Genomic DNA, 13,238 nt, shown 5'->3' on the forward strand with positions numbered 1-13,238 from the left:
CCATCTTAGAGAAGCGATCACAGACCACCCAAATGACTGACATCTTTTGAGAGACGGGAAGATCTGAAATAAAATCCATAGAGATATGTGTCCAAGGCCTCTTCGGGCTGTTTTTTTCTGTCCAGCTTGCTTATTTGGTTTTTCTTGCTTGCTGGAAGCTCTGGGACGCAGAGGGTGTACCTTCGTACCGTTAGTCGGTATGGAGGGTCTTTTTGCCCCCTTTGCGTGGTTGTTTGTAGGGTTTTGTATTGACCGCAAAGTTACCTTTCCTATCCTCGCTCTGTTCAGAAAGTCGGGCCTCACTTTGCTAAATCTATTTCATCTCTACGTTTGTTTTTTCATCTTAACTCACAGTCATTATATGTGGGGGCTGCCTTTTCCTTTGGGGTATTTCTCTGAGGCAAGGTAGGCTTATTTTCTATCTTCAGGCTAGCTAGTTTCCCAGGCTGTGCCGAGTTGCATAGGGAGCGTTAGGCGCAATCCACGGCTGCCTCTAGTGTGGTTGGAGAGGATTAGGGATTGCGGTCAGCAGAGTTCCCACGTCTCAGAGCTCGTTCTATGTTTTTGGGTTATTGTCAGGTCACTGTATGTGCTCTGACTTCTATGTCCATTGTGGTACTGAATTACCTAATCATAACAGTACTGGAGGCCCAAAGTACTAATGATTCTCAATAGAGGGAAAAAGGAAGTTCTGAGACCATTTTTTTTTTCTCTGCACTGTGTTTTGCCTTTTTTTTCCCCTAGACATTTGGGTGGTTCAGGACACAGGTGTAGTGATGGACATTAAAGGTCTGTCTACATGTGTGGATCAGCTAACGGCAAGAGTACAAAATATTCAAGACTTTGTGGTTCAGAATTCTATGTTAGAACCAAGAATTCCTATTCCTGATTTGTTTTTTGGAGATAGAACTAAATTTCTGAGTTTCAAAAATAATTGTAAACTATTTCTGGCTTTGAAACCTCGCTCCTCTGGTGACCCAGTTCAACAAGTTAGGATCATTATTTCTTTTTTACGTGGCGACCCTCAGGACTGGGCATTTTCTCTTGCGCTAGGAGATCCTGCATTAAGTAATATTGATGCATTTTTCCTGGCGCTCGGATTGCTGTACGATGAACCTAATTCAGTGGATCAGGCAGAGAAAAATTTGCTGGCTCTGTGTCAGGGTCAGGATGAGATAGAGGTATATTGTCAGAAATTTAGAAAGTGGTCAGTACTCACTCAATGGAATGAAGGTGCGCTCGCAGCTATTTTCAGAAGGGGTCTCTCGAAGCCCTTAAGGATGTCATGGTGGGATTTCCTATGCCTGCTGGTCTGAATGAGTCTATGTCTTTGGCCATTCAGATCGGTCGACGCTTGCGTGAGTGTAAATCTGTGCACCATTTGGCGGTATTATCTGAGCATAAACCTGAGCCTATGCAGTGCGATAGGACTTTGACCAGAGTTGAACGGCAAGAACACAGACGTCAGAATGGGCTGTGTTTCTACTGTGGTGATTCCACTCATGCTATCTCTGATTGTCCTAAGCGCACTAAGCGGTTCGCTAGGTCTGCCACCATTGGTACGGTACAGTCAAAATTTCTTTTGTCCGTTACCTTGATCTGCTCTTTGTCATCTTATTCTGTCATGGCATTTGTGGATTCAGGCGCTGCCCTGAATTTGATGGACTTGGAGTATGCTAGGCGTTGTGGGTTTTTCTTGGAGCCCTTGCAGTGTCCTATTCCATTGAGAGGAATTGATGCTATGCCTTTGGCCAAGAATAAGCCTCAGTACTGGACCCAGCTGACCATGGTCATGGCTCCTGGACATCAGGAGGTTATTCGCTTTCTGGTATTGCATAATCTGCATGATGTGGTCGTGTTGGGGTTGCCATGGCTACAAGTCCATAATCCAGTGTTAGATTGGAAATCCATGTCTGTGTCCAGCTGGGGTTGTCAGGGGGTACATGGTGATGTCCCATTTCTGTCTATTTCGTCATCCACCCCTTCTGAGGTTCCAGAGTTCTTGTCTGATTACCGGGATGTATTTGATGAGCCCAAGTCCGATACCCTACCTCCGCATAGGGATTGTGATTGTGCTATCGATTTGATTCCTGGTAGTAAATTCCCAAAAGGTCGACTGTTTAATTTATCTGTGCCTGAGCACGCCGCTATGCGGAGTTATGTGAAGGAGTCCTTGGAGAACGGGCATATTCGCCCGTCATCGTCGCCATTAGGAGCGGGGTTCTTTTTTGTGGCCAAGAAGGATGGTTCGCTGAGACCTTGTATAGATTTCCGCCTTCTAAATAAGATCACGGTTAAATTTCAGTACCCCTTGCCGCTGTTATCTGATTTGTTTGCTCGGATTAAGGGGGCTAGTTGGTTCACTAAGATAGATTTTCGTGGTGCGTATAATCTTGTGTGTATTAAGCAAGGCGATGAATGGAAAACTGCATTTAATACGCCCGAGGGCCATTTTGAGTACCTAGTAATGCCATTCGGACTTGCCAATGCTCCATCAGTGTTTCAGTCCATTATGCATGACATCTTCCGAGAGTACCTGGATAAATTCCTGATTGTATACTTGGATGATATTTTGATCTTCTCAGATGATTGGGAGTCCCATGTGAAGCAGGTCAGAACGGTGTTTCAGGTCCTGCGTGCTAATTCTTTGTTTGTGAAGGGATCAAAATGTCTCTTTGGTGTTCAGAAGGTTTCATTTTTGGGGTTCATTTTTTCCCCTTCTACTATCGAGATGGACCCTGTTAAGGTCCAAGCCATCCATGATTGGACTCAGCCGACATCTCTGAAAAGTCTGCAAAAGTTCCTGGGCTTTGCTAATTTTTATCGTCGCTTCATCTGCAATTTTTCTAGTATTGCTAAACCATTGACCGATTTGACCAAGAAGGGTGCTGATGTGGTCAATTGGTCTTCTGCTGCTGTGGAAGCTTTTCAAGAGTTGAAGCGTCGTTTTTCTTCTGCCCCTGTGTTGTGTCAACCAGATGTTTCTCTTCCGTTCCAGGTCGAGGTTGATGCTTCTGAGATTGGAGCAGGGGCTGTTTTGTCGCAGAGAAGTTCTGATTGCTCGGTGATGAAACCATGCGCCTTCTTTTCCAGGAAGTTTTCGACTGCTGAGCGAAATTATGATGTTGGCAATCGAGAGTTGCTGGCCATGAAGTGGGCATTCGAGGAGTGGCGTCATTGGCTTGAAGGAGCTAAGCATCGCGTGGTGGTCTTGACTGATCATAAGAACTTGACATATCTCGAGTCTGCCAAGCGGTTGAATCCTAGACAGGCTCGTTGGTCGCTGTTTTTTGCCCGTTTTGACTTTGTGGTTTCGTACCTTCCGGGCTCTAAAAATGTGAAGGCGGATGCCCTGTCTAGGAGTTGTGTGCCCGACTCTCCGGGTTTATCTGAGCCGGCGGGTATTCTCAAAGAGGGAGTAATTGTGTCTGCCATCTCCCCTGATTTGCGGCGGGTGCTGCAAAAATTTCAGGCTAATAAACCTGATCGTTGCCCAGCGGAGAAACTGTTTGTCCCTGATAGGTGGACGAATAAAGTTATCTCTGAGGTTCATTGTTTGGTGTTGGCTGGTCATCCTGGAATCTTTGGTACCAGAGAGTTAGTGGCTAGATCCTTTTGGTGGCCATCTATGTCGCGGGATGTGCGTTCTTTTGTGCAGTCCTGTGGGATTTGTGCTCGGGCTAAGCCCTGCTGTTCTCGTGCCAGTGGGTTGTTTTTGCCCTTGCCGGTCCCGAAGAGGCCTTGGACACATATCTCTATGGATTTTATTTCAGATCTTCCCGTCTCTCAAAAAATGTCAGTCATTTGTGTGGTTTGTGATCGCTTCTCTAAGATGGTCCATTTGGTACCCTTGTCTAAATTACCTTCCTCCTCTGATTTGGTGCCATTGTTCTTCCAGCATGTGGTTCGTTTACATGGCATTCCAGAGAATATCGTTTCTGACAGAGGTTCCCAGTTTGTTTCGAGGTTTTGGCGAGCCTTTTGTGCAAGGATGGGTATTGACTTGTCTTTTTCCTCGGCTTTCCATCCTCAGACTAATGGCCAGACCGAACGAACCAATCAGACCTTGAAAACATATCTGAGATGCTTTGTTTCTGCTGATCAGGATGACTGGGTTTCCTTTTTGCCTTTGGCTGAGTTCGCCCTTAATAATCGGGCCAGCTCGGCTACCTTGGTTTCGCTGTTTTTCTGCAACTCTGGGTTCCATCCTCATTTCTCTTCAGGGCAGGTTGAGTCTTCGGACTGTCCTGGTGTGGATACTGTGGTGGACAGGTTGCAGCAGATTTGGACCCATGTGGTGGACAATTTGACCTTGTCCCAGGAGAAGGCTCAACGTTTCGCTAATCGCAGACGCTGTGTGGGTCCCCGACTTCGTGTTGGGGATTTGGTTTGGTTGTCTTCTCGTCATATTCCTATGAAGGTTTCCTCTCCTAAGTTTAAACCTCGTTTCATTGGTCCGTATAGGATTTCTGAGGTTCTTAATCCTGTGTCTTTTCGTTTGACCCTTCCAGATTCTTTTTCCATCCATAACGTATTCCATAGGTCATTGTTGCGGAGATACGTGGCACCTATGGTTCCATCTGTTGATCCTCCTGCCCCGGTTTTGGTGGAGGGGGAGTTGGAGTATATTGTGGAGAAGATTTTGGATTCTCATGTTTCAATTCGGAAACTCCAGTATCTGGTTAAGTGGAAGGGTTATGCTCAGGAAGATAATTCCTGGGTCTTTGCCTCTGATGTCCATGCTCCCGATCTTGTTCGTGCCTTTCATATGGCTCATCCTGGTCGTCCTGGGGGCTCTGGTGAGGGTTCGGTGACCCCTCCTCAAGGGGGGGGTACTGTTGTGAATTCTGTGGCAGAGCTCCCTCCTGTGGTCACAAGTGGTACTTCGGCTGATTCTCTCTATGAGCTTCCGTTGGTGGAGGAGAGTGGTACTGCGGCTTCTGAGTTTCCTTCCTCAGGTAATGTGGTGAAGTCGTTAGGTGCTGCTCTATTTAACTCCACCTAGTGCTTTGATCCTGGCCTCCAGTCAATGTTCTAGTATTGGACTTGCTTCCTCCTGGATCGTTCCTGTGGCCTGCTGCTCTGCATAGCTAAGTTCCGCTTTTGTTATTTTGTTTGCTGTTTTTTTCTGTCCAGCTTGCTTATTTGGTTTTTCTTGCTTGCTGGAAGCTCTGGGACGCAGAGGGTGTACCTCTGTGCCGTTAGTCGGTACGGAGGGTCTTTTTTCCCCCTTTGCGTGGTTGTTTGTAGGGTTTTGTGTTGACCGCAAAGTTACCTTTCCTATCCTCGCTCTGTTCAGAAAGTCGGGCCTCACTTTGCTAAATCTATTTCATCTCTACGTTTGTCTTTTCATCTTAACTCACAGTCATTATATGTGGGGGCTGCCTTTTCCTTTGGGGTATTTCTCTGAGGCAAGGTAGGCTTATTTTCTATCTTCAGGCTAGCTAGTTTCTCAGGCTGTGCCGAGTTGCATAGGGAGCATTAGGCGCAATCCACGGCTGCCTCTAGTGTGGTTGGAGAGGATTAGGGATTGCGGTCAGCAGAGTTCCCACGTCTCAGAGCTCGTTCTATGTTTTTGGGTTATTGTCAGGTCACTGTATGTGCTCTGACTTCTATGTCCATTGTGGTACTGAATTACCTAATCATAACACACATGTCAGCTGTTCAAAACAGCTGACATGTCCCGGCTTTGATGCGGGCTCACCGCCGGAGCCCTCATCAAAGAGGGGCTTCTGATCTCGGACGTACTATCCCGTCCGAGGTCAGAAAGGGGTTAATTTTATTCTTGACACAAAAGCATTTTTTTATGTTTTCCTTGATCTGATGGATAAAATGTAACATTTAGTCAAATTACAACTCTTTTAAATATATTAAGTAAAATATCTCTGTATTATGTTTTTTTTTTTACAAAGAAATGGAGGTGGATATTCAGTATTGAGTTTGTGTCATTAAAGCAAGTGTATTTTAGTATGCCATTTTTAATGTGTTTTGAAGTGTTAAAGAGATGTAAAAAAATCCAACCAGAACATAGCTGAAGGATAATTGCACGAATAGATGACAGATGAAATGTTAATTGGAAAAGTGTTCTAAAAATCATTTAGATACTAAATTATTTACATAATTTTAAATCCGCATATGAAGCGATTACAAATAAAAATGCAATGAAAAGAATTGCAATCCACAGTTAAATGTGAAAAAAGCAGTATACCAAAGTGATAAAATGCTAATAACCGTTTAATTTCTGTGTAATTTAAGATACATGTGAGAAAAGAGCACAAAAATTTTATGCAACTGTTCCTGGAGTTCAGGCAAATTTTAACTGGGCTTCCTATGGACAGACTTGGAGCTAGCCATTCTGCTTGAAAGGTTTGTTATTTTTTATTCATTCTTACCTTTTATGTCCACAGAGTTGCTGTCTAACAGTATAGTAAGTTAGCATGAATACACATCTGTCCCTGAGGTGGGGCATAATCAGATGGGTAGTGAGACTGAAAAACAGGAGAGTAAAGAAGAGTCCAAATGAAAAAGGCTCATAAAGTGTTAATGAGTCCAAAATTAGCATAGGTAGCAATCTGAAAGTGATACAGAAAATGTGATTAAAAATATTTATGGTACCTTTTTAGAATCAGAAATCAGCATCAATGCACAAGGGTCAGTATTCACAATTATAACTGGAAAAGACTGTGTGCACTATTGAGATTCAAATAGCATGTCAAGCACCCTGATTGACAACAAAACTGATGTTATTTTTTGTCTGCTTATCACCTGAGTCTGTACACTTAAAAAGTCAAGTTATGGCTCTTGGAAGAAATGGAGGATAAAACAAAAGCACAAAAATTGAAAACTGCCATGTCAGAAATGGGTTAAATAATGTGGCCCTTGGCACGTGTACCAGAAATCTGGTTCACTTTTAGGTAGAATGTTGGCACATGTCATAGCAAATCCCTTACAATGTATACTGTAAAATGTTAGTACTTGATTTGCAAAACAGCTTTGGAAATTGTACTGCATGTTTTAATTTTAGTAACAGCAAACTCTAAAACATTATGAATTATATATGGGATTGAATGGGAACTATTGTACCATCTATTGAATTCATTCCAATTTTTATTTGGAAGACAGTAATCCACTCCTTCCCAACACTTCAAATTAATACTAAGAAAATCATCTCTGGGAATAACTACTCTTGATTACTGGACACTTCTTTGACTGCGAACCTGTCAGCAGGATTTTGCTAAGTAAATTAGATACATTGTTAGATTGATAATGTTACACTGATTAAAAAGATACCTGCTGTGAAGAAATCCGTCTTGTAGTTCTTGTGTAATTAGCATTAGATGTTTTCAGTTAATGAGATGCCCGTGCTCTGGGGCGGGACTGTGGGCAGAGTCTTATCTTAGTGCTCAAGGCCAGAGCAACCAAGGAAAGACCTGTCCAGGCCCGCCCCGAAGCACAAACATGTTCCTGATCATTGAGAGAGACAGACTGTTTGAGAATCAGGTCGGCCTGTGGGCAGGTCTCTTCTTGGTTTCTCTGGCCTAGAACACCAAGAAAAGACTCTGCCTATAGTCCCACCCCAGAGCACGAGCATCTCATTAACTGAAAACTTCTAACATTAACTACACAAGAACCACAATATGGGTTTCTTCACAGCAGATAACAATTTAATCAGTGTAACAGCAGCAACCTGACATTGCTTGTATATATATATATATATATATATATATATGTATATATATATATATATATATATATATATATATACAGTACAGACCAAAAGTTTGGACACACCTTCTTATTTAAAGATTTTTCTGCATTTTCATGACTATGAAAATTGTACATTCACACTGGAGGCATCAAAACTATGAATTAACACATGTGGAATTATATACTTAACAAAAAAAGTGTGAAACAACTGAAATTATGTCATATTCTAGGTTCTTCAAAGTAGCTACCTTTCGCTTTGATGACTGCTTTGCACAACTCTTGGCATTCTCTTGATGAGCTTCAAGAGGTAGTCACTAGGAATGTTTTTCACTTCACAAGTGTGCCCTGTCAAGTTTAATAAGTGGGATTTCTTGCCTTATAAATAGGGTTGGGAACTTGGGACCATCAGTTGTGTTGTGTAGAAGTCTGGTGGATACACAGCTGATAGTCATACTGAATAGACTGTTAGCTGCTTTTTTCTTGCCATAATACAAATTCTAAGTAAAGAAAAACGAGTGGCCATCATTACTTTAAAAAATGAAGGTCAGTCAGTCCGAAAAATTGGGAAAACTTTAAAAGTGTTCCCAAGTGCAGTGGCAAAAACCATCAAGCGCTACAAAGAAACTGGCTCACATGAGGACCGCCCCAGAAAAGGAAGACCAAGAGTCACCTCTGCTTCTGAGGATAAGTTTATCCAAATCACCAGTCTCAGAAATCGCAGGTTAACAGCTGCTCAGATTAGAGACCAGGTCAATGCCACACAGAGTTCTAGCAGCAGACACATCTCTACAACAACTGTTAAGAGGAGACTTTGTGCAGCAGGCCTTCAGGGTAAAATAGCTGCTAGGAAACCACTGCTAAGTACAGGCAACAAGCAGAAGAGACGTGTTTGGGCTAAAGAATGAAAGAAGTGAACATTGGACCAGTGGAAATCTGTGCTTTGGTCTGATGAGTCCAAATTTGAGATCTTTGGTTCCAACCACCGTGTCTTTGTGCGATGCATAAAAGGTGAACGGATGGACTCTACATGCCTGATTCCCACTGTGAAGCATGGAGGAGGAGGTGTGATGGTGTGGGGGTGCTTTGCTGGTGACACTGTTGGGGATTTATTCAAAATTCAAGGCATACTGAACCAGCATGGCTGCCACAGCATCTTGCAGTGGCATGCTAGTCCATCCGGTTTGCGTATAGTTGGACCATCATTTATTTTTCAACAGGACAATGACCCCAAACACACATCCAGGCTGTGTAAGGGCTATTTGACCAAGAAGGAGAGTGATGCGGTGCTGCACCAGATGACCAGGCCTCCACAGTCACCAGACCTGAACCCAATCAAGATGGTATGGGGTGAGCTGGACCGCAGAGTAAAGGCAAAAGGGCCAACAAGTGCTAAGCATCTCTGGGAACTCCTTCAAGATTGTTGGAAGACCATTTTCGGTGACTACCTCTTGAAGCTCATCAAGAGAATGCAAAGAGTGTGCAAAGCAGTCATCAAAGCAAAAGGTAGCTACTTTGAAGAATCTAGAATATAAGACATCATTTCAGTTGTTTCACACTTTTTCGTTAAGTACATAATTCCACATGTGTCAATTCATAGTTTTGATGCCTTCAGTGTGAATGTACAATTTTCATAGTAATGAAAATATAGAAAAATCTTTAAATGAGAAGGTGTGTCCAAACATTTGGTCTGTACTGTATAGCTGTATACAGCTCTGGCAAAAATTAAGAGACAGTCATTCAATTCCAGTGTCAGTTGATTTCCAACCATAGTACATCTCATTCTACTTAATGTTCTTATGATTAGGTGATGACCTGAACCAAATCTTATTTAACGATGGAAAGTATAAAAACCACTGCTGTATGGCAAGCTGGATGGCAAAACAAGTGTAATATCCCAAAAGTAATAGAAATTAAAAAATAATTTTTAACCATGCCAAACGAGTTGAAAAGAAAAGTCTTGAGTGAGGAAGAGGACTCAATTCTGGATTTACTAGCAGAGGTACACAGTGTTAGGAGTTGAGTTTCCTCTGCTGCACAGGGGGAATCTTGATCCGTGTCTGCTGCAGTCTCCCATTCTTCATTGGCCGCAGTGAAGCCTGCTCAGTATAGACGTCGCTCCCAGTGTCTCACTGAGACTGGTACTGTGCAAAGGGTTACTACTGCCTCTGCAGGCTCTGCTATGGTACCCTGCACTGATCTGCAGTGAGCAGGCTTTTCTGGGTCTAAGTCCTGCTTTGCACACACTGAGCATGCCCAGGGCAAGATCTCTCAGTGGAGATCTAGGGTCACATGCTCAGGAAGGTCCTGTAGGTGCTAGGACTTAGTCCTGCTTTGCACACACTGAGCATGCCCAGGGCAAGATCTCTCAATGGACATCTAGGGTCACATGCTCAGGTACTGCTGCAAATCCATTGGTCCTTCTTTGAAGGGTCCTGAACGTGCTGCAGCTATATAAGCTTCGCATGACCGCACGGCCATGCACTAGTATGCTATTGTTATCGTGTGTTTGTTGATGAGTGCAAGTCGTTCCTTAAAAAACCCATCCCTTGTGTATGACTGTTCGCGTAAGGTGTATGGCTGCAATCTAGCGCCCGGCTGAACTCACAGCCTTAGCACACGAAGCAGCGTCTAACTGCTGTGACAACCAGTGCAGCGCCGTGCGCTATTAGTGCACTTACCTTTCCCAAGTCTGGGTGGTTAGTGGCGTCCACTAGTGTGGCACAGCATACACTTCTGTGCATAATAGTTACCTCTGATACCCCTATTGTGGTGTCGATCACAAGAGGTCTACACTAACTCTAATCCTGTGTCCTGGGATAGAGTTCTGTGGTTCCTTGCTTGCGCTCTCTGTGCGGTACCGCGACCCTGTGACTTAACAGGGATCGCTTCCTTCACACAGGGTGAAGTTAACCCATGTGTGTAATCACATTGTACTGCCATATAGTGCCACCATTCACTTAGCAGCAGGTTCTTTCCTGCACGGTGGATCCCGGGTGGCGAATGCACCAATCTTACTTAATAAATATATTCGATGCGTTCCGCCAACCCTAACACACAGTGAGTGTAATGTTGCCTCCATCCTTAACATTTCTAAGATGGCAGTCTATTACAACAAGGTCAAGCAGCAGACATTGGGGACAACAAAGCTACAGACCGGCAGAGGGCGAAAACGTCTCTCCACTGACCGGGATGACCGTCATCTTATTCAAATGTCATTCCGCAACCGAAGATTGACATTAAATGACCTACAAAAGGAATGGCAAATGGCAGCTGGAGTGAAGTTCACGGCAAGAACAGTTCATAACAGGTTCCTAGAGGCAGGACTCAAGTCATGTAAAGCTAGAAAAAAGCCTATCATTAATGAGAAGCAAAGGAGATCCAGGCTGAAGTTTGCCAAAGACCATAAGGATTGGACCGTAGAGGACTGGAGTAAGGTAATCTTCTCTGATGAGTCTAATTTTCACCTTTGCCCAACACCTGGCTGTCTAATGGTTATACGGAGACCTGGAGAAATGTACAATCCACAGTGTCTTGCACTGACAGTGAAAATTTTTGGAGGATTGGTGATGATCTGGGGAAACTTCAGCAAGGCTGGAATTGAGCAGAATAATTTTTGTGAAGGATGTATGAATCAAGTCGCATACAAGGTTATCCTGGAAAAACAGTTGATTCCTTCTGCTCAGGCAATGTTCTCCAACTCTGAGGACTGTTTTTTCCAGCAGGACAATGCGCCATGCTACACAGCTAGGTCAATCAAGGTGTGGATTAAGTACCACCACATCAAATCCCTGTCATGGCAAGCCCAATCTCCAGACCTGAACCCCATTGAAAACATCTGGAATGTAATCAAGAGGAAGATGGATAGTCACAAACCATCAAACAAAGAAGAACTGCTTACATTTTTGTGCCAGGAGTGGCATAAGGTCACCCAAAAGCAGTGTGAAAGACTGATGAAAAGCATGCCAAGAGGCATGAAAACTGTGATTAAAAATCATGGTTATTCCACAAAAAATTGATTTCTGAACTCTTACTGAGTTAAAACATTAGCATTGCTGTTTCTAAATGACTAGATGGTGGCCCTATTCTAACGCATTGGGTATTCTAGAATATGCATGTCCACGTAATATATTGCCCAGCGACGTAGTATATTGCCCAGCGACGTAGTATATTGCCCAGCCCACGTAATATATTGCCCAGCCACGTAGTATATTGCCCAGCGACGTAGTATATTGCCCAGCCCACGTAATATATTGCCCAGCCCACGTAATATATTGCCCAGCCACGTAGTATATTGCCCAGTGATGTAGTATATTGCCCAGCGACGTAGTATATTGCCCAGTGACGTAGTATATTTCCCAGCCATGTAGTATATAGCCGAGCCACGTAGTATATTGCCAAGCCACGTATATTGTCCAGCCACGTAGTATATTGCCCAGTGACATAGTATATTGCACAGCCCACGTAGTATACAGCACAGAGCCACATAGTATATTGCACAGCGACGTGGTATACAGCACATAGACACGTAGTATATTGCACAGAGACGTAGTATACATCACAGAGCCATGTAGTATATTTCCCAGTGACGTAGTATATTGCCCAGCGACGTAGTATATTGCCTAGTGACATAGTATATTGCCCAGCCACGTAGTATATTGCCCAGTAACGTAGCATATTGCCCAGCCACGTAGTATATTGCCCAGCCACGTAGTATATTGCCCAGCCACGTAGTATATTGCCCAGTTACGTAGTATACAGCACAGAGCCACATAGTATATTGCCCAGTTACGTAGTATACAGCACAGAGCCACGTAGTATATTGCACAGCGACGTAGTATACAGCACAGAGCCACATAGTATATTGCTCAGTCACGTAGTATATTGCCCAGTGGCGTAGTATACAGCACAGAGTCACGTAGTATATTGCCCAGTCACATAGCATATTGCACAGCGACGTAGTATACAGCACAGAGCCACGTAGTATATTGCCCAGTGACATAGTATATTGCCCAGTCACGTAGTATATTGCCCAGTCACATCGTATATTGCCCAGTCACGTAGTATATTGCCCAGCAACGTAGTATATTGCCCAGTCACGTAGCATATTGCACAGCGACGCAGTATACAGCACAGAGCCACGTAGTATATTGCCCAGTGACATAGTATATTGCCCAGTCACGTAGTATATTGCCCAGTCACATGGTATATTGCCCAGTCACGTAGTATACAGCACAGAGCCACGTAGTATATTACCCAGCCACGTATGTCACAGGTTAAAAAATAAAAAATAAACATACCCACCTAACGATCCGAGGGCCCCTTGTAGTTTAACATACTCACCATTCTGGTCACTGCTCCTCAGCGTCCCGTCTCTCCGCCTCCTGGGATCCAACGGCACTGGGTCGATGGGCGTGCGGCTGCCGCCATCTTCCATCCCAGGATGCATTGCGAAATTACCTAGATGACTTAGCGGTCTCGCGAGACCGCTAGGTCTTCTGGGTAATTTTGCAATGCATCGCTGGGAAAGGAAG

The sequence above is a fragment of the Ranitomeya imitator genome, chromosome 1 (genome assembly GCF_032444005.1).
Source record: "Ranitomeya imitator isolate aRanImi1 chromosome 1, aRanImi1.pri, whole genome shotgun sequence".
Classification (NCBI taxonomy): domain Eukaryota; kingdom Metazoa; phylum Chordata; class Amphibia; order Anura; family Dendrobatidae; genus Ranitomeya; species Ranitomeya imitator.